We start from the raw sequence: 25,854 nt of genomic DNA, 5'->3' as shown, positions 1-25,854 counted from the left end.
TCTGGGGGCTGCAGGTGGTCAAGGGCCAGGAGCTGCATACTCTCTGCAGTCCGGTTTATCCTCTGAGTCTTCTTTTGTATAATAGCCGCTCTGCATACATATTACCTAGTAACTGGATGGATCCAAGGAAGTGTGCTTTTTAACTTGGAACTTTCTGCTGTTTAGAGAGATACTGTATATTGGGTTATCTACATTGTTTCAAATCTTTTGAGAAGCTTTGTTTCTAAACCAAATAAAGCTTGCTAAGGTTTTTATGCATTGCATTCAGTCACTTCATTCAAACAGATTCTACCTTGATTGCCTTCACCTGAGAATTCACCTGCATTTCTTGGTCACACAAAAATGCAAGAGAATGCTTATAACTGGCTTTTATAGAGGTCAGCAACATAATGCTTGCAAGTTCCAGCAGATATTTCACAAGACTTGATGATCTTACAAGATTTCGAGTGATTTGGAGGGGAAGCTCTGTCCATAACCCAGCTAATACATCGATTTTTCCCCCACATAGTTTTAAAGTACAAAGTGCCTTACAATGCACATTTTGCTTATCCACACCTACTCTGTTGGGTCACTATTGCTGCAATTTCCCACAGGGGTCAAAAAATAATTTACTCAATGGTAGCTACTATGAATAGTGCAAAAATGAACTGCTGTTTTTATATTGCTATAATGTATTTGCTAACATGATCAAGCTTATTTCTGTCATTTTCTTAAACCAATTTCATACATAGCATTAGACTGATTATCTATATAATATTGTATGGCAAAAGAATCCAAAATAATAAGATCACCCAACAGTCTTCTTTATTTATTTTATTTTTCCAGCATTTCATTGAGATGTAATACAACAGATCCTAGCCTAACTCCTCCCCACCCCACCCCACCCCCACCCCCAAAAATTGCAGCATGCTGGAGACTTTGTGGAACATTAATCTTTTAACCCCTTGAGGCCCAGTGAACATCAATTATATCATCTTGTGGCCCAGAGGTAAGATATGTGAGCTGGAACTGAAGACAGGCTACAATAGAGGCATCTCAAGCAGGGATCATGAACAATCAATCTTCTTCAGGGTGTGGGGGCAAGACAGCTTCAGAAGGCCATGAGTGGATAATATAGCATTGGAGTTCAGTTGCGGCTAGCACTGAACTTGTCACACAAGCTGGAGCTCGCAAATCATGCCTGACCCCTTGACCCTCTCCGGGGTGCTGCTGAAGAAAGAGGGATATGAAATTGCATTGCAGAGTCTTTATGCTTGCACTCCATAAGAATCCATATCATGGTCCTATGATTGGGTTTCTTAAATGCAACATTTTATTTCTGCAACTAGATTAATCCCAGGATGAAAAACACAATATTCCACTCCTGTTTTATTATCACATGTCTAGGGAGGTTCCTATGACTTGCACTTTGAGCTTCCATTTACTGGACCTTGATGCGCTTCACAAGTTAATTCATACAAAATGTGGTTGTTGTTTTTTAAATGGGGCTTCTGTATCTGATTGGTGGCAAAAGAAGTTAGGAAAACTATACCGGAAGTGGGGAAATAAGACATAGAAACAGGGCTGCAACTAGGGGGGGCAAGCGGGGCATGTGCTCTGGGCACCACACTGGGGAGGAGCCAAAATGAGTGCTGGGTGGCCCCAAAATGAGCACTGGGGGGTGCCAAAATGGGTGCAGAATCCATGTTTGCCCTGGGTGACAGAGACCCTAGTTGCGGGCCTGCATAGAAAGAAGCCCCAGTTAGAACTAGGGAGAGACCTCTGGTAATCCCACATTTCTGAGACATTGGGGGTGGGGGGCTGAAGCTAAATAGGGATATTTTTCTGTGGCACTGCCAGTATTTTGGAACAGGCTCCCAAGAGAGATCAGCCATGCCCGTTCCTCGTCAGTTTTCCAGAAACTTTTAAAAGCTCAATTGTTTTAGAAGAGTTTTCCTTGCGTTTATACTTGATGCCATCTTTTTTTTTTTTGTTTTAATTCTATTGTTGTGTCTTTATGTTTCTATATGGAAACTAATGTGGTTGTTGTTTTATTGTTATTATTGGTTTGATTGGCTTTAACTGCCCCATGGAAGTTTTAATTTTTATATATATTAGCCTGTAAGCTTCCAACAGTCATTTCATTGTGGTGGGATAGAAGTATAACAAAGAAATAAACAAACTAACAAAGGAGGGTTTCAGCTTGAAAAAGTCTTTATGTAAACAGTAGAGCCAACAGATTAATCATCTTTGTGAATTGTGAGGATAAAGATGCTGTCTAGAAGAATAGTTCTTAGGCACTGGAGAACATTTTCCAAAAGTAGGATGTGTATAGCAGGGAGAGGCTCCATGTGAACCAAAAGTGAAATTAAAGTGCTGATGCCTAATATAAATAAAACAAAACAAAACTCACAACTTTCAAACTAACCTGAACAGATATTGGTGAAAATTTAGTTCTAGATGAATAATCATTAGCCAAGACACATGAAAACATTTCTGAACATCAAAATGAATTAGGTAATGTATAATATGCTTGATAGCCACCCAAAGAGGCCAAGTAATATCCAGAAAAATGCCCATGTCAGAGACATTTGGAAAGAGATTTTACTACACATACTTTTATTTACTAGCACTAGCAGTTTAAGAAACTGTTCACAGATTTTTAGTTGTCATTAAAAAGTCTGCACAAGCTAAGTGACATATCAGGGACACAAAGTCTGGCTATCAATGGCACTAACATTACATTTGGAGAGTAAGGTATATTCTTCAAGGATCCAATGCCATACTTCACCTCCTGTCCCAGATATTTCTTTTGGCTCCAGCCCTGTCACTTGAGCAGTGACACAGCAGGCAGACATTTCCAATTTGACTTCAGCTCCAGAGATGTTCTCCATTCTGAATTTTCATTATCATTCCGTAAGTTGGCTCCACTAAATCTGTACTCCAGAATTTCTAGAATTAATTGTGGAACATTAACAGTTTGCATTAATTCACATGTATGTATGTATGTATGTATGTATGTATATACTGTGTGTGTGTGTATATGTATATATATGTGTATATAAGTATGTATGTGTATATGTGTGTGTATGTATGTATGTGTGTGTGTGTGTGTGTGTGTGTATTTCAGTCAATTCATTTCAATTCAGTCAATTCATGTTTCATTTATCTTTCTATTTAATTGTTTCTACAATCAAGAAGAGATGCCATCATTGCTTAAAACAATTGCTTCCTTTTGCACACATCTGAAATCTGGCATGGGTATTTCCCATTATAAGGATACTATCTCTACCCAATCCAATACCCAGTGGTGGTTTTTCCAGAACAAATATGGTAGCAGATTTGGGGATGTGATGGGGTGTTTATCAGAATTACAGTAAAGGGATAAGGAATTCTTTAAAGTCCATCATCCCATCCACCCAGCCAGGGATGCCACAGACATTTGAGCAGGGTGCTTACAAAACTAAGTGTCCATGCTGGAATACTTATAAACAGGGTCAAGGTGAATGCAGTCCCATTCACATCCCATGTTTTTCCTTTGGAGGTTCACAACTTACATCAGGAAACAAGAGGGAAGCAGCAGAGTAGAGAGGTGTGTGTGTGTGATTAGCCACTGGAATGAATGGGAAATGATTGCTTGGCAAATGTCCATAAGATCTTTACAAGCATTCATATGCCATGCCCATAACAGTTTGACCTTTATGGAATGAACCGCAGGATACTTATGAATGCCTTGGATATTTACAAATAAGAAACCAACATTCAAGAACAAACTCTAGATTTGGTGCAGTTTAGAACTTTCCAGAATCAATGCCTGCTTTCTGCTTGAAATGGGCGTTCGTTATTCTAATTGTAGCAACACTGGAATGTTTTTTATTAACCAATGTTGTCCACAGGAGTTGTACAGGACATTGTGTGTGTGTGTGTGTCTGTGTGTCTGTGTGTTTTCAACCACTTTCCTATAGGATTGTTCACCTCATTCAACTGATGCTGAGGAACATCCCTTTCAGTAGTAAATGGGGACTTCCTGGCATTGAGGCTTGGAAACTGCCCCGCTTCAATATAAAACAGGCTCTCCTTTTTATCCCTCACAATTTGATTACCATTTGCTGCAAAGATTTGCAAACATAGGAAATCCAGTTCTTTCCTTTCAAAAAAAGGAAAATGGAAAAAAATGGATTTTTTGATCCACACAACACTGCTGCCTATTGCATAAAAGAATCCTAACTGTGACAATAAAGGAGTATCCATTTTTGTCTTTCACACAGTATTTGTGTGTGTAAGAAAGAGAGAAAGAGAGAAAGAAATGCTGGTTTGAGTGATAACAAGGAAAAGGCCAAAAAGCTCCAGTCTCTCCCTGTTCTTTCTTCCTGTCAGAAAAACAACAAAGGTATTTTCAAGCAAACCGAAGCATCCTCCCCGTTATCTATCACAAGAGACTTTGAGGCCCTTTCTGATGTAGTTTCCAATTTTCTCATCTTCATTGTTTTGTCAGAATGTGCTACCATCCCAAAAGGTGTGTGTGTGTGTGTGTGTGTGTGTGTGTGTGCGCGCGTGTGGAAAGAAAGAGAAAGAGAGAGAGGTGTGTTTAGGTAATAAAATGCAGTTCTATCTGGTAAAAAAACAGAGAAAAGGGAATAGGAAGAATAAAGTAATATGTCAGATATATAAGGTGCTAACAGCAACTCAAGCAGGAATACAATGGGCAAATGGTAATAGCAAAATATAGTACTTTAGTTCTGTTTTCAAATGAATGTGCAAACCTATACCTGAACTTGAGATTATTGGAGCAAGGTACATGATAGGAGCTTACCAGCATGTTCAGAAAAGAAAGGGAAATACAGTCTTAAGCATAACTAAAAAGAAGCAATGTGATACAGACATAAAGCAAAATAATTTTAATTCATGGAAATTAAAATTGACTATAGGGCTAAGCAGTGTTACGCTCCATTCCAAACACTCCTGTGATGAAGTGATCTGGTGATGGAGGGTTTCAGTGTTTCTGAGCATTCTGCTTGCAACACCCCTGAAGGGCAGAAGTTGGAGGGAGAAGCATCCACTGTTCTTCTTTGTCTGCTCCCCCACCCCCCACACATACACACACATATATACCCTCTTATGGAAGAAAACCTCTCTTAAAATTATCTAAATTCACTTTGCATACAAAGGACATGATATAAATCCCAAGAGTTAGAATTCAGCATACACTCAGTCCTATCCAGCCTCGTCCAAATGTAGCCTTTGAGGGCTTTCCTATGTTAGGAATGGCCCCACCAAAGAGTCAACTCTGCTAACATACTGTCATCCACTTTCACCAAAAAGAGCAAAGTAATCAGCAGTTCCTTTATGAAATAAAAGTAATAAAGGTGCCCACTACATCTGTGGACTTATTTGTCTGAAATTTGTCATGCATCATCCCCTACCAGGAGCTGTTATTTTGATTTTTTAAGAACCTGATTTTTCAAAGCCAGAAAGAAAAAAAGGGGACTATACTCATTTGTTGATTTCCAATGAAACAATGGATTTGCAAGATTTGTATTCAGCCCCAAGTCAAATCTGGAGATGAGAAAGTGAGCTTTAAAGATGAAAAGCAGGTTGGTTACGAATTACTAATCACAGCCCTAGCCAAACTTTATAGTTTATGTAAACTTCTACTTCTTATCTACTAATAACCATGTGAATATTATTTCAGGAAGATATCGAAACTGGGATTAGGGTTCTGGAAAAGCTAAATTGGCCAAGGCAAACTGATTCTGAAGTAAAATACTGCCTTTTAGACTATACCTGGGTTCCAGCCTATTGGAATAGCTTGGTGATGAAACTGCAGGGTTATTCTATACCAATTTATAAAAATGAAAAGTGCATTGGATTCAATGAAATCCTCAATCCCACACTGTTTCATCTCAGTTCCATGGCTCTGTGAAATAAAGCAAACACCCCGTAAAGTGATAAAAATCACACTGAGATTCCAAAAGCAATTTTCGACTTATGAGTGTTGCAGAAAGATATAGACGGTGTCTGCAAAATTAGTATGGCTACCAGATCAGGGCTGCAAAATTTAAACCACCACTAGATCAAAGAGAGAAAGACAACTTTAACTCACTGCTGATCATCCAGAGTTATGCAACTCAGATGTGGTAGACTTAAAAACAGATACTTTCCATTTTTGCTTCCAAAGGATGGGAAAAGGGCAGAAAAGTGCTAAGTTGAGTGATTGACAAGTTATCTTCTAACTCATGGTTTGACAGAGGTCCTCCAATTACTATGATTTGGGGAAGGAAGTGGAGTCTTTTGTTTGCAACTTATATTGTGCCAAGAAACAAGAGAGAGAGAGAGAGAGATCTTTTTTTCCAAACAACTCTATTTGACATAAGGCACAGGAAAGGAATGAAGTCAGTGAAGGAGATTATGCTCTGGGGCATAAAAGGTATACAGGGGCTTAACAAGTTATATAAAAGACATACAGAATATATGTGGTTAAATGTAAATTAGATGAATTAAAAGACGCTAAGCTGCTAGGCTATAAAACACTGTGTGGTGACAAACTAGGGATAGTATGAGGCTAAGCCATAAGACTGGGTGCTAAGAACCAACTGGAGATCATTATCTAGTGAATTTTGAATTCTGTTGCAGAATCTGACAATGCTGTATGGTGTGGCAGGATTGATGTCCAAAAAGAGCAAGAAAGTGTGAAATTGTTCTGTGTGCACTAGATACTTGTGTAGTAATGTTAGAATGAAAATTTATGTAAAACAGGCACTATAGGAAGGCATGTTATATTTATCTTTTTTTTCTTAAATAAAATCACAATTTCCGGAAGTCTAGATTTTCAAGGACTCTAGCTCTAAGCCTGTCATTCTGTAAATTAAAAGAAAAAAAAAAACCAAAAGGGCGCATTCTATATTCTTGTTAATTTACATAGAATTTGCCCACTGAACAAGAGAAATTGATCGACATTTAAAATCTGTAACCACCCTGCACTTATTTTTCTGAAATTAGACAGTCTTCATTCTCACAGAAAAGACAACTATGCCACCTAATTTTACCCCCAAATAATTCAAAATTAAAATTATAAGCATTTCCTTAAAAAGAGAGAAAGAACAGAATTTAAGGGCTTACTTCAACTCCTTCATTTTTTTTTTTTTGAGATTAGGCAGATTATTAGCTTCTCAGAAGGACATGCTGCAAATTACATTGCACTGAACTAAAAATAACCCTTATGGCACTTTGTCTTTTTTATATATATAACTTTTATTGAGAATTTTTAATTAAATAAAAGAAAAATAAGCAATATAGGAAAGAAGAAAAGAAGAAAAAAAAGAAAAAAATACAGTTAAAAGAAAAAAAAAGATAATTAAAGAAGTGACTTCGGAACCTCATTATAGCAGTTATACTCAATTATTATCCCTCCTCCCTCTTAAACATAACCATAATCCCTTCGTCCCCTTCTTCAACACTTTTTCAATCATCTAGTCTAAAAATCGTAATTTTAGCTCTTTCATTTTTTCAGCAAAAAGTCCATAAAAGGTTTAGTATTCCACAAAAGTACTTGTTATTTTGTCTTCCATTGTGGGTACTTCAATATATCTCCATTTTATACACATATAAAAATCATACTGGCTGACAAAATAGCATCCTTGCCTACAAATGTATGTGGCCTAAACAAATATATTATTCTGGAGTGGTCCAACAATCCTCTCCTCCCTTCTATAACTTTTACTCCCTTTAGTAATAACCATTTTTGTTTATTTCAAATTTGTAATCCATAAAAGGAATATAAAAGATAAAAGAGAGGCTTTTTCCCCCATGTCCATGACATTTTAGTCCCTTTTAGCACTCCATGCTTCTGTAAGCACATGATCTTCTCAGAACTTCATGTTTCCCTTCTTTTTCTACTTATCTCTTTGTCTAACACAGTCAGCCAATCAGATTCCTTAACAAATGTAAACATTCTTCTTTCCCACAGAGACATACTGTATATTATCTGTCTATTTAATTCAAAAAATACTTTAAATGAGGCAATATTCCAAATTTACCCATCTCTTTAGCCCATTTTTTAACTTTCTCATTCCAAAATACTGGTAAACTTTTTGCATTTAATTCTTTTTAAATCCTTGTAACTGGTTCCTTCCTTTTTACTTTAAACCTTCCCAGATTGAAGGTACACTCACCCAAGTGGCCTTAAGTGCTCTGCTGTTTTGAAGGTCTCTTTACACTTTAAATTTGCTCCATTTAAATGTGCTTTAGAAAGTGGATTGGGTAGATCCAGTGTCCTTTAAACAGGCTTCACATGAGGCTGCGAGCATGGTCTCTTCTTCCTCAGCTCCCGGCACTTTTACTTGCAGGTCACCTCTAGGGTCCCTCCAGACTCTGTGGGGTTCCTCGTGAGGAGCTGACCCCCCACCACGGAGCTCAGGTAGGCAATCTCATGGCTTCTCCTTGTCTGGAGAAGCTCCATTAGCTCGGGCATATCACCCAGCCATCAGTCTTTGCCTCTGCATCATCCCTGCTGTTTTGTGGAGACATGCTAGTCTGCCATGTTTCTACCCAGAAGTCCCAACCCTTACGGCACTTTGTCAATATTGGTTTGTAGGACACAGCAAACTAATTTCCCAAATTTTGCTTCTGCCTAGGGCCCAAATCAAAGGCAATAACCTCCAATTAAGATTTTACCTTTTTATCTCCAAAAGTTTTAGATCTGGCCCAAACAACTTCCTTCCTTCCTTCCTTCCTTCCTTCCTTCCTTCCTTCCTTCCTTCCTTCCTTCCTTCCTTCCTCCCTTCTTCCTTCCTTTTCTTCCTTTCATAAAACATACCAGGATAAATAACAGGAGCAGCAAAATAATAAAGTGTCACAGCAATCAATAAGTCTTATAGCTGATGGAGAATCCTAGCGAAAATTTCTAGCTTCCCAAAATTATCCCTCAAGTTTTCCAGCAGCCTCTCCTATTCCTCAAGATTTCTGTTCTCTCCATTCTGTACTGCTGGGAAGATGTGTGTGTGTCTCCTCCACCACCTTGCCTGCGCCCCAGAGCACAGCCTCTGTCCCTCCTTCTTTTCATAGCTGTTTAGCTGTAGTTTAGGGTCATGTCAGCAAAATGTCTAACAAATGGAAAAATGCATGGGAAGAAGCTATACATTTGTGTGTAGGTATAAAAGGAGGGGCTATGGGTATGTGCCTACCATTATAATAGTATTGTCAACAATCCTAAAGCTGGGAGTTAGGCCAGATTATAAATGTGAATAAATACACCCTTCCCAGCCTCCATACCCTTTCCAATTAAGAATAACTGAGCCCTGGAAAACAAATATTCAGAGTCTGCAAAATTAGAGGCCTAAACTGTCATTTAATAGAGGGTGCTTAGCACAGATCTAATGTGTATCTGTAATGAGGAAGGCCTCTAGATGTAATGAGCACTGCCACTCAAGAAATTCTGCTGGATGTTGCAGACTGTCATCAGTGGTTCTGATGCAGACAGCTAATCCACTCTACTCCACAATCTTTTCACTTTGGGGTTATCTAAGTGAAGAACTCTCCAATTAGCTGCTTCAAGCTGTAGTAATGTTATGCATGACAAGGAGGAAAATTGCCCTGATTAGTCAAAAGTGCAGAGTCAGACCTCTGAACACTTCAACTGTACTTTCTCATGGATGTAAAGACAACCAAAGTCAAGACAGCTCTTCTCTTTGAGTGTATCTCAAATAGGTATTTGATGCTTTCATTAAAAGTTGGATAAATGGGATTTATGCGTTACCAGTGTCACAGACAACCTTAAGAGAGCTGGGGTATTGTTGTGGTTAGACAAAGTGAGAGAGTGCTCTTATACAGCTACCATGTTATCTCCTATCCTATTGTATTGGCTAAAATGTGAGCTGAGAAGTCCATGATCCATGAACCCTCACTTCTGTAATGACAGAGCTGAGATGGCAATGGATGAATATCCATAACCATTTCCTATGTGCTGTAACAACTTACCAACATTCCTTCTCTCCTTTGGCCTCCTTCCATTATTTGATTAGATAAGAAAATGTAATTAATCCATGTTTCCTCAGTAGCAAATAAAAGGGTAATAAGTGAGGGCTTCATGCTATATAGCCCACTAATTAGTGTGTTATTCTATAATAACATTTAAATCTATTTGAATCTGGTTGTTCAAAATGTGTTGAGATGGCTCATCCCATTATAAGGGATAAAGTTCTTCGGTATTGCAGATAATTGCAACTACAGTATTTAAACGAGCCACATTTGATTTGATCATCCTTTCATTTGGGCGATGAAAAACAAACCAACAACAACAATAAAAAATATTCCTGCAATGTAGGTATCACTGGAGTATCTGTGTATCTGCCTTATATTGAATGAGACCCTTGAGCCATATAGTATTCCCCATGATTTGGGCTGAGAGAGGTGCTTCTAAGACAGCCCTTTCTCTCCAATAACTTGCTTGATCAGCCCTGATGAGAAGCAGGCACAGCATCTGTTCATCTGCCATAGACACATATGGAAGGACAGAGCCAACTGTACCGGTCCCGGGGGCCCACTGCATTTCTCAGCGGGCTGCAGAAGAAGCAAAGCTTGCTCATCTTCATCAGCACAGAATCCAAGCAGGCTGGTGGAAGAGGCAGGGAATATTCCTTGTCACCTTCTTTACCCCGCCTCCTTGTCTTGCCCTGCCTTGCCTGATAAATAAAGGGCTAGCAAAAAAAAGTCCACATGTTTGGTTTGTACTCATATGAACATGCAGAACGTTGGAAAAGGAAAGTTGCTCCTAGCAATTGGGAGCGCTCAAACTTTTAAAAGGGTGAATTTAGCTTTCTGCCAAATAAGAATTCAAGGATTTTGTGAAAATTATTGCCTCAGTAGCACCAATCAGACATTCCATAATGCCTGCCTTCCCTAGTGATTCAGATTTATTCTGCCAGATGGATTTAGTGTGGTGTTAGCCAGTGTCACTGGGCCTCCATTGAATATTATTTCCAGAATGGCTCCTTAACCCATCAGCATGTGGTTCATTTTGGAAAACAGTTTGTCTGCACATCAGAATCCTGACTTCCATCAGGACCGTCCACCCACTGGAGCAGGTTCTTGAGAACAGCAGGAGATTAATAACAGAAGGAATCACACTGTTTCTGTGGTAAAGATGAATACTTTCCCTTTGGAATTTGTTCCTGATGTGGTTGGATTCATCAGGCTTTTGTAGCCCATACTGGCTGAACAGATTGCATAATTGGGGGGGGGGGGGGAAACAGGCCTTAAGGACTGGCTGTGCAGCTCCAAATCTCAAGTTACTTTTTTTGCTCATTAATGTAAAATTGGGAACATTGCTGTGGCCCCTGACATTCTTGAGGACTGTTATGTAGCCTATTTAGCCTCATTATTTGTAGAATATAGTCCCCAAACAGCTGAGACATGATCTTTTTCAATATGTTTGAGGCATAAGGTTGAACTAACTCAGAAAAAAGACTCCAAGTCCTTAATGCCCATTTTCCTTCCAGCAGCTCTAAGCCACTCCTGGCACCACAGGGAATTTCTCGCAAACCAAGTACCAACTTCAAAGGATCATGGACTGCAACTTCGGATGAAAGGGTTATGCTATGACCTCAAAAATAATCCCAGATGATTCTGTTCACACTTTTAGAAACCTGTAAATTGAATATAAAGATACACCTCAGAAGACAGATTCTACTACGAAATGCTCTTAACAGAGTGAGAGTATACAAAGGAAAATAATAAAATAAATACTGTGGCCCTTAGTTGAGAGTCTATGTGGTGTAGTGGTTAAGGTTTTGGACTAGGAGCAGGAAGACCCAGTTCTAGTTCTCCGTTAGAAACTAGAAACTAGCTGAGGGACCTCTGCCCAAATTAGTGTCAGGCTTTGCAACAAGCGGGCTGAAAAACAACACACACACACCCAACTGCCCTGCTCCGTTGCATTCTGCATCGATAGCTTTGTTTTGTGAACTGGGTGAGCAAAGTGCAAAAACAAGCAGATCCCACAACCAAGTGGAACAAACTCCAGGAAGAACAACTGGACTCCTTGGTTTCAAAGTAGTTAGGTGACATATGGTACGTGTGTAACATCCGAGATGACAAAGATTTTGTCTCCTTCGTTCTGCAAGTACATTGTTAAGATAAGCTGCCTAGAGTCACTTCTACAGGGAGATGGGCAGCAATTATATTGTAAACCACCCAGAGTCCCCTGATGGGAGGAGACGGACGGGGACAAATAAAATAAATAAATAAACTAAATACATCAATAAACCCTTAAGATGCTAAGGAGGTCTGTATTTATTTTTTTCTAAGCCAGAGAGGCAGGAGTTGTCCTGTTGGAGGCAACCATTTCCACTGCTGGAAGGCTTTGAGATTAATGTGCCAGCAGCTGGTGTGTGTCTCCAGTGAGAATGGCCTCCGGCTTCACATCAACTGCCCTTCCTTGTTACCCTTGCTTCAATTATGGTAAACCCTAGCATAGCTCCAAATGGAGGCCCCACCAGATCTCGAGCATCAGGCAGGGCCCTTGGAAGATCTTTTAATCTCTCAGCATTTTCTCTTGTTTTCAGTGCCCTACCTACCCCCACCCTCCCTGAGGCTAGTTACCTGCTCCTGTTTCCCCAAGGCACTTGTTTGCTTTCCTTTCATTAGCCTTTGTTACATCTGTCAAGATACATAAACTTAATTTGTTCACCAGATTCGCCTCTTAGTGCTTCCTTTCATGAAAACACCTACCTCAGCTGATTTAAGCACTTTAATCTTTTTATTTCCTTTAATCTGCTGCTTATGTCTTTACACAAAGAAGGAAACAAGAGAGATTTACTTTTTTCATATGTCTGTGACTTGCAAGTATCTGTTCAGGCTTTTTTTTCCCTTTTAGTGCTGTCATTGTTTGCTATATATTAATTATTTGTCAGCTTTTCATCATGGTAATTTGGGAGCTCAGGAGTGTTGTATTGTTTTGTTGTGCTTCAAGTGTATGTGTGGCTTTAGAACAAAAGCCTAATTTCTACACTACAAGAACACCACAGCTGTTACATCCCCCATGGCTAATCCATCCCATGCCATTCTGCCAGTGAAATAATGTAAAGATCACACGGGAATTGAAGATCACATTGGAAGCTTCCTTACAGCAATATATTCATTCCCAGGTACATCAAGAAGCTCTCTTCTAGGAAGGCAGGCCATAGGTCTACACTGTTGATTCCCTGGTTTGAACTGCAATACCCCTCACACCCCAACTATCTCCACTTCCTGTCCAAATAAGCTGCAGCTTTTTTTTAAAAGAAAGAAACATTGCTACATAGCTACAAAGTGGAAGGGGGTCTCTGAGTGTGTGCAATGGGGAAAGCTAAATAAGTTGTGACAAATAAAAAATAAAAGTGTCCATACCTCCTTGGTGTCCTGGCCCTACCCATTTTTTGGATATGTATGGCCCTTTGGATATTATTATTAGTAGTAGTATTATGTATTTCAATTTGTATGGCCACCTGTCTTATCTAAGTGACTCTGGGTGGCTCAGAACAGGTAAAAAACAACCCAGTAAAAACAAGTTAAAATACCAGTGTACAAACATATAAAAACCATACATAATTCAATTTAAAACAAAAAAAACATGTTCAGTGCAGAATCCATCCTTACACCAGCTCAACACGGCCATTGTAAAATTTCCCCACCACTGCCAGACCTCCAGGCATGGTGGCAGAGCCATGCCTTCAGGGTCTTCCTAAAGACTGGGAGGGTCGGGGCCAATCTAAAGTCCCTGGGGATGATTTTGTACAGGGCAGGCACCACTGCAGAAAAGGCCCTCTCCCATCAAATCCCATGTTCCATCCCTCTCCCATCCCATCCCATGTCCCATCCCACACCACTTGAGAGTGGTGTGACTCTCAAGTTCACCATGTACCTTACTTAGTTTTCAGGCACAGCCCAATGAAACCATTAAACCAAAAAGCCATGGTTTCAACCTGGGCTTTGCACACAGCAGGGAAATCCTCCAACATTGAGCCACACACAATGTGGCTCCTGCCACTCAAGTTTCCTTCATGTTTTCTTACTGGATCTATTTTTATTCTTTTTATGTATTACTGTAATTATATACCATGTTTTGTTTTAGAAACTCAAGATGGCATATATGGCATCCTTTCAATATATCTTCAGAACAAGAATCCCATGAGGTAGGCTGGGCTGAGAGAAAGCAAGCAGCCCAAAGTTACCTAATTAACTCCATAGTTAACTGGGGATTTGAACCTGTGTCTCCAACAGCTTAACTATTCTCTTTTTATTTCTCTCGATGACTTTTGTACTTGGCTGTTGAAAGGTCTTTGGCAAGTGAAGCAATTATAAAAATATTTTCCCATTAATGTTATTAATTGCCTTCTTAATATCCCCTACCATGTGACTAATGCCAATTTTGGCCCAGATGTTTATGCTGTTTATTAACTGTCAAGCCAATTATAGTCAGTTTACTGATATTTTAATGACAGAAAAAGCTGAACATTTTTTAATCAAAGTGTATAGAACTAGAGAAGCTTAGGACAGACAACACAACCAGACTTTCTAATGTGTTGCATGTTAAAGAGATACTTCTGGAATGCACACATCAGCTTAGTTACTGTCACAACTTTCCCATCAGAAACTAGGCTTCAGCAATTTGAGAAGGAAAAGCTAGCTTTCCTAGAGGTGAGCAAGGCAAGAGTTTGGCCTAGCATCTTCTACTCCCTCCATAGAGTAACTTCACTGTAAAATTAGTTTTGCCTAGAGAGGGAGTGTTCAAAGCATTCAATGCACATTCTCTGGGCATAGAAAGCTTACAAGTTTGGGAAATGGAAGCTAGGGGAATGGAAGTATCCTGGAATAAATCAGTGCTGGGTGGCTGGAACTGTGATCAAGCTGAACCACAGTTTTATTTTTATTTTTTATTTTTTTGATATTTTTCCTTTGAGTCAGTGTTGATTCTTGACAACTGCCTGGGCACCTCCCTGCAGTTTTCTTGGCAAGATTTTGGAAGTGGTTTGCCATTGCCTTCTTCCCAGGGCTGAGAGACAGTGACTGGCCCAAGGTCACCCAGCTGGCTTCATTCCTAAGGCAGGACTAGAACTCAGTCTCCCAGTTTCTAGCCTGGTGCCTTAACCATTACACCAAACTGGCTTTCAAATATCAAAACAGCTGTGCTAAACTGTCATGTCTAGGCTGTAGAGTTTAGCATCCATATGGCCAAAAGACCAAACAAAGAGCCTCGAGGTCCATTTGCCAATTACAAAAGACCTCTATGTAGTAGTTCTTAAAGCAAGTGGGTAAATTAACTACTTAAGATGATGACTGCTTATTACCCAGAAGAGGTTTGGCAGAGGATAAGAAGAGTTGCAACTAACTGCTATCTCAAACACCATTAGCCTGCTTGTTTTCTAGGTAAGATGTTTGCATTGCTTGCCATTTATGGGATAGCAGTTCATCAGGTAACAATATGAATTTAAGAAGTTACGCTTCAAGGAAAGATTGCACATTTCATGCATACATACCAATTGAATGTTGGCTTTCAAGAACTGATCTACAGAACTTATGCCTCATCATATTCAATGTGGTTGTCAGATCCCCCCGATCAAAGGTTTGAACTCCCAGCCACATATTTCAGATATTTACCCTTCCTGCCTGCCTGCCTGCCCACCTGCCCACCTGCTAGCAACCTCAGACTGGTATCAGAGCAATAAATAAAAAAGCTACCAATGAGTTGCCATATATGAGTGATGGACTGTGTTTGACATGGCAAGCCACAGGCCTATTTTACAAACATGGTAATATGTTTCTAGACCGTAGTATCAATCTTTTAAGTTATATAAATGAGGATAATTATTTATCTCATCCAAGCAATTCTGAGTGGCTCACAACAGGTAAAAACAATAAAAAAAAAGTTAGAAACTAATATGCAAACCATCCATAACCAATTTAAAACAGAAACTCATGATCCACAGCAGAATTCATCCTACTCTGGCTCAACACAGCCATTGTAAGCACTCCCCACCATTGCCAGACCCCCAGGCATGGTGGCAGGTTGCATGTCCATATCCACTTAGCAGGGACCCCATCCTGCTAGGTGGCAGTATCTAGCTGATATTGACTGACTTGAAAAGCTAAGCAGGAGTGAGCTTTGTTGGAGACCATCAGGAAATCCCAGGGGTACAGGGTTAGGGATAGGGAAGTCAAAACAATCATGGAAGAAAGCAGTAGCAAACCACTGCAGTCAAGAAATCTACGTGGGTGTGGTCATGAAATCACCAGGGTGGAGGTTGACTCAAATGCATCTGTGTTGGTGTGTGTGTACACGTGTGTGTGTGTAGACAACTGAGCTCAACTCAACTTACTAATTTCTAGTGATGTACTGTACAGCACTGCATTAGGAATGCTGCGCTCCCACAGTTAAATAAAACACATAAAACTTCCTCCTTGCAAACTGAAACGGGGGTGAAGGGTTGCAGATTAACCTTCTCTTGGATATGCTAATATTCTTGGTGTAGGAATTCTATTTCTTAGGGAATTCAGTCATTAAATTCCTTGCCTGCGGTTGAAATGCTGTGATCTGGGAATAGTTTTAGCACATGATGAGTAGGTTGTCTAGAGAGCCACATAAATTTATCAAAGGAACTTAAGACATTTTTAATGGGTTGCATGATTATATTAAAGGATTCAATCTAGCCTAGGATGGGGATAAAAAAAATGGACTCAAGGTTATTAATTTAAGGGTTAAACCTAAATTTAAAGCTTGTGTTAACTGTGAGCATCAATCGCAGTTTTCAAGTAATAAAATCAATCTCATTTAAAGTTTGAGTTCAGAGCAGAAGGGCTTTCTTTTTCCTTTGAACTTGCTTTGTTCTCTTAAGCCAATGACAGTCTTTTTCTAAACAGATTTTCTATAATTAGAGGCTTGACGAGGAAGATCATTAAATATTTTATCAACTATACGGTCACCAACTGAGAAAATCAGAAGACCCACTTAAGGGCCATCTGTATCAGTAAAAGTTTACTAACAATGGCAGAGACTCTATGATAAGTACTAGATGAAACCTGGGGTGATAGTGGCAGAGGAACTTATCGGAGAGATCCTGCTCTTTGATGATCTTAGATGGACATTTGTAAAACTATATATTATTTATGTATTTATTATTCACATTTCTATCACCGCCCATCTCCCCCTAAAAGGGGGACTCTGGGCGGTTTACAATAAAATTCACCTTAAAACCTGACATCATAAAATCACCAATATTAAAATAATAAAAATATAAATATAAAATCCAAGTGGGAGATAATATAGGAAACATACTGCCATTATAAATCAGACATGTTAATTCAGGGAGCGTAGAGGAAATCCTTGGTCTAGGAAAGGGGTTATTTTCTTGTTTCCAAAAAAAAAAGTGTAAAATCCATAGGTATATCATATCAGGAGGTTTACTTATGAAGAAGTAGCTTAGCATTTCCTTTGAGGCATGTTGCCCATGTCTCAGGTAATCTTTCCTAACTCTTAAGAAGGCAGCCCACTGTCCATGCAAACAGAATTCTCTCTGAGGTTGGATTGTGCTCCATAACAGTGTTTCTTTATCCACGAGGCTCCTACACAAGACTGTTTCTTCTCTTGCACATATGCAGAACCCTCTTCCATTCATGAGACGGAGAAAACAAAAAGATTATCCCTTTGCTTGAGATGTTAGAAGCAGCATACATAGTTGTAACGATCACATACATCTTTTTGTTGGTGGCTGAAATGGAAAAAGCAGAGAAGGCGAAGGAGGCTACCATCAATATTCTTGAAGAAAAACAGTGATGGCTAGAATAACTTTGTGCTTCACCTCCTGTCCAAACAAACCAGAAGTGGACAGTAGTAGCTCATGCCCATTTTCATCCAAAAGTGAAGCAGAGCGTTATATGACTTTGTAGCTTGTATGTGGCTCTGGGGAAAGGGTGTAGCTACAAAAGAGGAACAGAGCTCAGAAAGAAGTATACCTCTCCCAGTTCTTTGGAGAATGAAAGGAGGCTCCCCTGCCAAGGAGCTGCTGGAAGGAGGAAAGCCCTAGGTGATTTCAGTAATGAAGATAGCTGGCTTAGACAGAATCCGTTCACTGTCCAGTTCAGCTTTTCTAAACTGACAGCTTATGTCTTCATTTGTTTATTAGATTTTCACACTGGCTAGCTCCCAGAGACTCTGGGTGATTTGTTGATAAAAACACAGAGAAAAAAATAATACAATGATAAAAGCCAAGAACAAAATATGGCAAAAAAAAAAAATGGGCAACAGTAAGAAGCAAACAAACACTACCCAGAAGGGGCTTCAATCACTCTCTTCAAAGGCCTGGGAGAAGAGCCAGGCCTTCAAGGTGCTCCAAAATGGCAGCAGGGTGGGGGCCATCTGGTTCTCAGGGGGGAACCTCACTCTAGAGGGTGGTCTTGTCAGTTATTAGCTTTCCCGGCCCTATTAGCCATATCATTTAATTATGAAGATGCCCAGGATTAAACCTTATACCTCCTGCATACAAAGCATATGCTTTACCAGGAAATGATAGCCTTTCCTACTGCTGAGGTCTACATTTACTACCTTCATGGAATTTGCAGAGACTGTGGTTCATTAACAAAACGCATTTCCACTCTCCACTCATGTTCACTGTAAGCCTAATACAGTGAAAAGTTTAAATACCAAGGCCCTAAAAATAACAAGGTAGCCAATGATATATACATAGCTATTCACAGTCTGAGATTAGTGGGTTCCATGTGGCTCCTATTATCTCTTGTGAACTTCTACAGCACTCCTAGAATAGACAAAGCCACATTTTTTCAGTCCTTTGGAGGGTCCTCGGGTGCCTACAGGGATCAATCAATGTTTTGAGCTATTCAGAATCCATCTTTTCTCCAATATATGTATTTTGTGTGCATCTTTCCCACATTTCTATATGCCATCCTGGCTAATGTGTTTGGGTTTTTTTCATGACACTTTCCCAACTACTTATTTCTGTTAAACGTCTAAAATATATGTGTTTTCAAAATATACACAGTCCTTGAAGTGAGAAATAGAATGATGTTGATCATGTGGCAATCCATGGCATATCAGATTCAGTTAGGGTTGATCCACACCATTTTGCTTGAAAATAAGTGTCACAGGTTCTTTTTACATTTCTAATAGGATTGGACTTAAACTGATTTCTACATGGATGCATGCAATTCTTGGAGGCTGTCTGAGAAATGAACTTCCAGAAATCTGTTTAATTTTTTAAAAATGAAACCCCTGTGCTAGTAACCATTATAACCAGGAAATAAATAGTAAAAGTAAAATAGTAAAATTTCTCAACAAAAATATGAACCTTAGACAATGGAATTATGGTTGAAAATGGCTGAAGAAAGTGTTCTATGATCATGCTTAGTTAAAATTCTAAAACAAGTTTTGTGGCATCTTAAAGCTAACAAATTTTATGACACAGAAACTTTTGTAAATCACAGTCCACTTTATAGAATGACAGTCCCATCAAACTAGTAGATTTTTTCTTATTTATTTTTCTACCCAATAATATGCTGTATACATCTATTCATTACAATATGAACTAAAGCTTTTAGACAAAGTGTATTTATTATAAATCACCAACATGACATATTCCCCTAAGATATCATCATCAGTCAGTCAATTGCCTGGCTAATGCAGCGTAGGGAAAGGATAATACTCATCATTTCTGCCTGTAATTAAACATTTTCTGTATTATAGTCACTCTCAAGAGGGATCTTGGACAATAGTATAGAGCAAGGATGGTGGAGGCATCAAGTACCACTGTGAGAAGATCATTTTCTAGTTTATAAGATGCACAAGGGCATTTTCAACCTTTTAACACTACATATTGGCATATTATAACTGTGATATGGTCACCAAAGCAGAGGGATACAGTATGCTTGGAAATGATTACAGAAGGCAAATTCCTGTACTTCAAAACAAATCACAGCAAAACCACTACTTATTTATGTTGCTTGCTTCAGACTTTGGGAAAGATGCCTTGCTTGTTTGGCCTAGCCTAACGATGGCTATTAAACTATAGATGGTCATTGGCTACCTTGTTGGTTTTAGGGCCTTGGTATTTAAACTTTTCACTATATTAGGCTTACAGTGAACAATATTTAGAACATTAATTTCATGGTTATCCAAACATTCAGAGATGAATCTGCCTTTCTTGTTTGGGTCTTGTGGTCCAATATTAATTGGAATAATGATAGATTACACAGGCTTAAATCATCTGTTGGGTCATAACTCTTTCATGAGATAAAATTCATGAGATAAAATGTGTGGACCTGCTTTTTCTTAATGCTGTGTGGATACTGCTGGGGAAGCACCGCTAAGCAGTAGCCTTGCTGGTTGTCTGTTTTAGCTTGGATCTGCTGTCTGAAGACCACCAATTTGTAGGCAACCCTACATTCCCCAATACCCTCCCCCAGCACTCAGTGCATTTAATTTTGCGGAGTATGTATGACTACAGAGAGTATGTATGACTACAGAGAAGTCACAGCATTGCTTCTGCGGAAGTCTGAGACCAGAGTTTTGTAAATCAGAGTGAAATAGCTCAGCTTTCCTCAGATCTAACCATAGCTGCCTCTTCTTTCACAAGCCTCTGCACTTCTCTCTGGAGGAGGAAGCAGGTAGCGAGGATAAAACTGAAAGGCCGTTTCTCAAGAGCTGCAGTGCAAAGGCACATTAGTGCAATAAGATCCCAACCAACAGAATGGAAAAGTTATCCCCAGAACGTTCTTTATTCTATTTTAAGCACTTGTTATTACGTGGCCTAGATCCAAACCATGTCTGTTCTTAAGTGAGGCCTTGGGACAAGTTATCTTCTAAATGCTTCTTCTGTTTCTCTGTATTTTTTAAAAAAGAATCTAAATTGGTGACTCGGAACACTTTTACCCTTATACATTTAAAAAGTGTGTTTGTATGTTGTACGATCTCCTTCTCTTTCTTCATCCTCCTGTCCCCTTTTGCCAAATCTTGTGGTGCAACACCATTTCCTTGATCCTACTTTTTCTGATTTGTTCTAAGAAATGTTTTCCTCTCCATCTCACTTCCCAAACTTTTCATACCTCAAGCTGACTGAAGCTAGTACTTTCAAACAAATTCTGCTCTTCAATGTTAATAAATAAAAGGTCTGAGATTCCAAATATAGTCAGGTCTGCCAAACAAGCTTCTCCCTCCAGTCCAACTTTAATTCTAGCGACTGTCTTTTCCTCTTTGTGTCTTGCACTGCTACCATCAATGCTGAGGTTTTATTTAATTTCCATGTGATTTATTTTATATTATACATTGCTAATTTCCCCAGCTGAAATCTTAGATTTTCTTGTTTTAACTCCTTTTGCTATACCCAAGAAAATAGTTGAATTGTTTGTTTCTGTATACTTCAGACATGTTTATCCATTGGAAGATACTGTAGTATGTGTGGTAACTGGCATTAATTCACCAAGATGTGCTTGAGCCGTAATGAGGTTTCCTCACAACAGTTTTTCCCACTCGTCAGTAGAAGGTACCCCTGCTGTCTGAATGTCCAAGTAGTTGTTGATTTGGTATATATGGACCTCAGCTCTGGATTTAATTCACCTAGAGAAACCAATGTCTTTTCTCGCCCTTGTAATGGGAGACACGTGCATTCTTGTGGTTGAATTCTGGGTTTGCAAGTGATACTTCAATTATCAGGTAATGGTGGCAGAGGCTGTGGTGACATCTGTCTCTCATAGTATACTCTTTCCAGTATACCGTTTCTGCTATGCTTTCTTCTCCTCCCACTCTTCAGCTGGCTGGATGTTATTGGGTTGGCTTTGCCTTGCATTGAGAGACTGCAGCAGTTAAATTACCACGGCTGCTCATAAAGGCCATAGTATACCTTGAAATGCTTGACATACGAGGAATGGAAGTCCTGAAAAGCAGCCACAGGAACACTGTTATTGTAATGATTGCCCCAGCCCAAATACTCAGACTCACAAGAGGCTGCTATATGAAATCTGATTTATTAAGGAACTTAGGACAAATACAGAGAAAGCTGAGAATGAGCAAAAGCGCGCCAAATACAAACTTAAACCTTTGGTGCAAACGTATCCTGCCTCCCTCGTAACAGCCCCGCCCGTCACAGGTGCTAGCAATCGTCAGAGCTGCTAGCCTGGGAAAGTAACCTTGAACACAGCAGATAATGCAAATACATTCCAGAGCAAAGCCAAAAGATAAATACTCCCATCCTCCCGAGAAAGATGATACACGCATCCAGCTAATGACATGCGAAATGTTACGATGTATCAAAGACATTGAAACGGCGAACATGACAGTTATAGACAAACTTGCAACTAAGGAGGTGCATGTGAGTGGCTGCCAGTAGAGGGCTGCTGAATGTGAAAGTAAGACCAAAATACTCAAGCTTGACTACAGAAGAAGATTTGGCTCATAATAACCACCTAAGGAACAATCATTCATTTGTCCTATGAACAGTCTGAACAGTCTATATCACATATCATATCCCTCTATCAAATATCTGCATCCATCCATCCATCCTGGACACTTCCTGCGTTATTGCTATAGCCACCATACTTCCCTCTGGTGCTGCTGAGTTACTTCAAATTTCTTAGTCCCCCCGTATCACTGAATGCCTTTTTTCAACCAAAGTTTATAAAAGAGCATTAATGATAGAAATTGAAAATTACTCAGTATTCAGTGTTTCACTCATTATATGTTGGGCTGGTACTGATCTGAACAATGGGAAAGGTGCTTTTCCCAAATGTGTCTGATATTCATCTTTCCCTTTCTAAAAAAAGGCAAAAAAAAAAAAGGATTTGTATTTAATTTCCTTCTCTCTTGATGACCTGACTATATTTGGGATGTCCATTCATAACAGTTCTCTTCTCTTTCTGCAACATCTGTTTTGACTTTATTTACTCATTTTGTCATATCCTTGAGATATTAAATTCTAACAGGGATACTAATGATTAAGAATCCAGTAATAAATACCTCTTCATTTCTGATGAGATAACATAGGATTTTACATACATACACATAGTGGAGTAATTATATACCTGGTGCAGAAGAGCATGATACTAGGGTTGAATAGAAGATTCTATTCAATGTTTAACATGGAGAGCCAGTTTGGTGTATCGGTTCAGGCGCTGGCCAAGAAACCAGGAGACTGAGAGTTCTAGTCCTGCCTTAGGCATGAAAGGTGGCTGGGTGACCTTGGGCCAGTCACTCCATCTCAGCCCAACCCATATCACAGGGTTGTTGTGGGGAGAGCAGGAGGCAGGAGTATTAGGTATGTTCGGCACCTTAAGTTATATATAAAAAAGCTACACTGGCTTGGGACCATGATGTCATCAACAAAAGTACCTTCATGATTCTCATGCTTGAGATACCTCACAACTATCTATTATTATGAAATCACAGTGGTTCAGTAAAGACTCCATTTATATCATAGCTGATCTTGCTTGCAACTGTCCTCAGATCCTCTCCCTGCCTCTATGGAATTTCTTCAATCAAATCAAGGTCAATTTATGCAGTACGTGGATCCATCTTCTGCAGTTTATCCAGGGAGATTGTTTTCTTAAGCAGATGTTTAATCAGGTAGCACTCTTCCAGAACTATTGCTGCAACAGTGATTTTTTTCTGTGCCAAACTATTTAGAAATCTCTCAGTAATACCAGGTATTCGCCAGCCACTAAACAGCAATGGTCACTCTATTCAACTGAAATTGGCTGTCATGTAATAGTGAATTCTCTCAAGTTGTAAATGAAGTTCTCAAACTTCTGCTCATGATCCCAAATCTCGCTAATGAAGTCAGCCTACCGAACTGTCCTACCTTAATATACCTACCATAATCTGAACACAGAAGGATTCAATGACTGCCTCTATTAGTAGATACATCAGCATGATTTGAAAGGCGATTTAGCTTGTAATCTTCACTGGAACCAATGGGAAAGGTAAATTCTGTGATTGTGCCTTCTCTGCAACAACCTCTCCATCAGCCTGTTAGTAGTTTACTTTGCAACAAACATAACTGCCATGAAGCACTCAGTTCCCAATGAACACTGTACATCCCTCATGTAGCAAAGAGAGATGGGAGAAGCAGGAAGCCTACATTGAATTTGGACTGGTAATCATGGAGAATGGGCAAGAAAACAAGGAGGGTCAGGCAATAACAAGGCAAAAATTGCTGATCTTTTCAATCATGTCATATTACAATACCTGTCCACTTCCTTTTGTCGAACCTCAGGAGAAAGCAGGTAATACTGCATCCATCTAGAAGCGTGATCAGGATGTAAAAAAATATAGGACAGGAATGTTGAAAATCCCTTTAGTTGGTATGTATTGAAATGGCCTTAAGTCTGAATATATCTAGTAAGTTTGCTAAATGTATAATGTAGGAAATTCAGTTCTCAGGTCTTCAAGAAGAGCTCACCAAAAAATCCCTGATGATATCTGAAAACAGTGTAGGATAATCACAACTGTAAAAGGTTGCCCATAGATAGACTCTCATGCTTAACAACAAACAAAAGCATTTATTTAGGTACACAAGCTTACAGGATACAATTTCGAGAAGGCCTGATCTTTTTGTTTGTTTTGGTTTCCTTGACTTTGCACTAATAATATTCTGTGAGTAAAGAAGGAGTTGATGTTCTCCTTGAAACTAGAAGGAAAAGCACAAATCTCTTTCTTTTGGATTTTCAGAACGTGGTAGGAAATATGCATTTCTGTGATAATACAACTGCAGTGAGAGATCCACAACAAAGCTTAATCCCATATGTGCATTTCATCAGTCTAAATGAGAGCAAATTCTGGCACCAAGTAGCCCAAGCACCAGTTGTAAAGACTCCATATGGTTGCAGTTCACCTCCAGACTCAGAATATACAAAGACATACTGCACTGCTCATGATTCCTTGCTATATTGCATACCTTATTTCTATATTCAGACTACCCATCATAAAGTTTCGTTAACAGTACAATAAATATGGGGTATCATGTATCTACCTGACTGTTTTATTTGTAAAATTTAAAATAGAGGCCATATTAAGTGTGAACAGCATATTAAACTGTGGGATTCTGTACATTTCAAGATGAATTTCTGGACATCTAACTATAAGTGAGCCCTAAGGTGATTTTTTTTAATTTTATTTTTTTAATCAAATATTAACCTGACTTAAGCTCTTTTTTAAAGGTTACATTTGCATTTACAAAGATTCTCGAAACTATTTAACAACAATGAATTTTAACAAGGCAGCTTCCTGACCTTAGCTACCTACCTATTTTTAAATTTTATATGGCTGAGAATCTTCTGGAAGAGTTTTGTAGCTCTTCAGATGAAAGTCTAGGTGCCTGAACACTTTAAAATAAGAGAAGAGGAAGAAGAAATGGAAAAAGAAGAAAGAAAAATAATCAATTTGGTATCAAATTTATTCCAAAGCTGAAAAGTGCTTGCTTTTTTTTTCTTATTGTGAAGGAAGACATGCAGGAAGGTCAAAGGTCAAGCAAAGAAGAGACGGCATTGTGTAGAAACTGTCACGCATCACCACTTATTTTGACATGCACAGGGCCGTTTGTTGTCTGTCGAACATGCAAATTAAGTGCCTGCTGTCATAGCTAGCCGATATCTGAAAGTGGAAAATGAGACCACCTGTAACCAGTGAATGGAGTGATGGACAAGCATTCAGCACTCGTCATTTCCAACGCCATTCACACCACCTCCGAATTGCATATGACATGTAAAAATCTTTTCTTAATATGCACAACCGGGAAGTTTGGGGAATTATGGAGGCTTCAACTGCTGCATCTAATGGGTTCTCCAAGCAGACAGCTGTGACTGCGAGCTGGCTTGATAATTAGGTGTCCAGGAAGATTTTAT

Source organism: Candoia aspera, chromosome 3 (genome assembly GCF_035149785.1).
Source record: "Candoia aspera isolate rCanAsp1 chromosome 3, rCanAsp1.hap2, whole genome shotgun sequence".
Classification (NCBI taxonomy): domain Eukaryota; kingdom Metazoa; phylum Chordata; class Lepidosauria; order Squamata; family Boidae; genus Candoia; species Candoia aspera.
The sequence above is the reverse complement of the archived record's forward strand: the minus strand, read 5'-3'. Positions refer to the sequence as shown.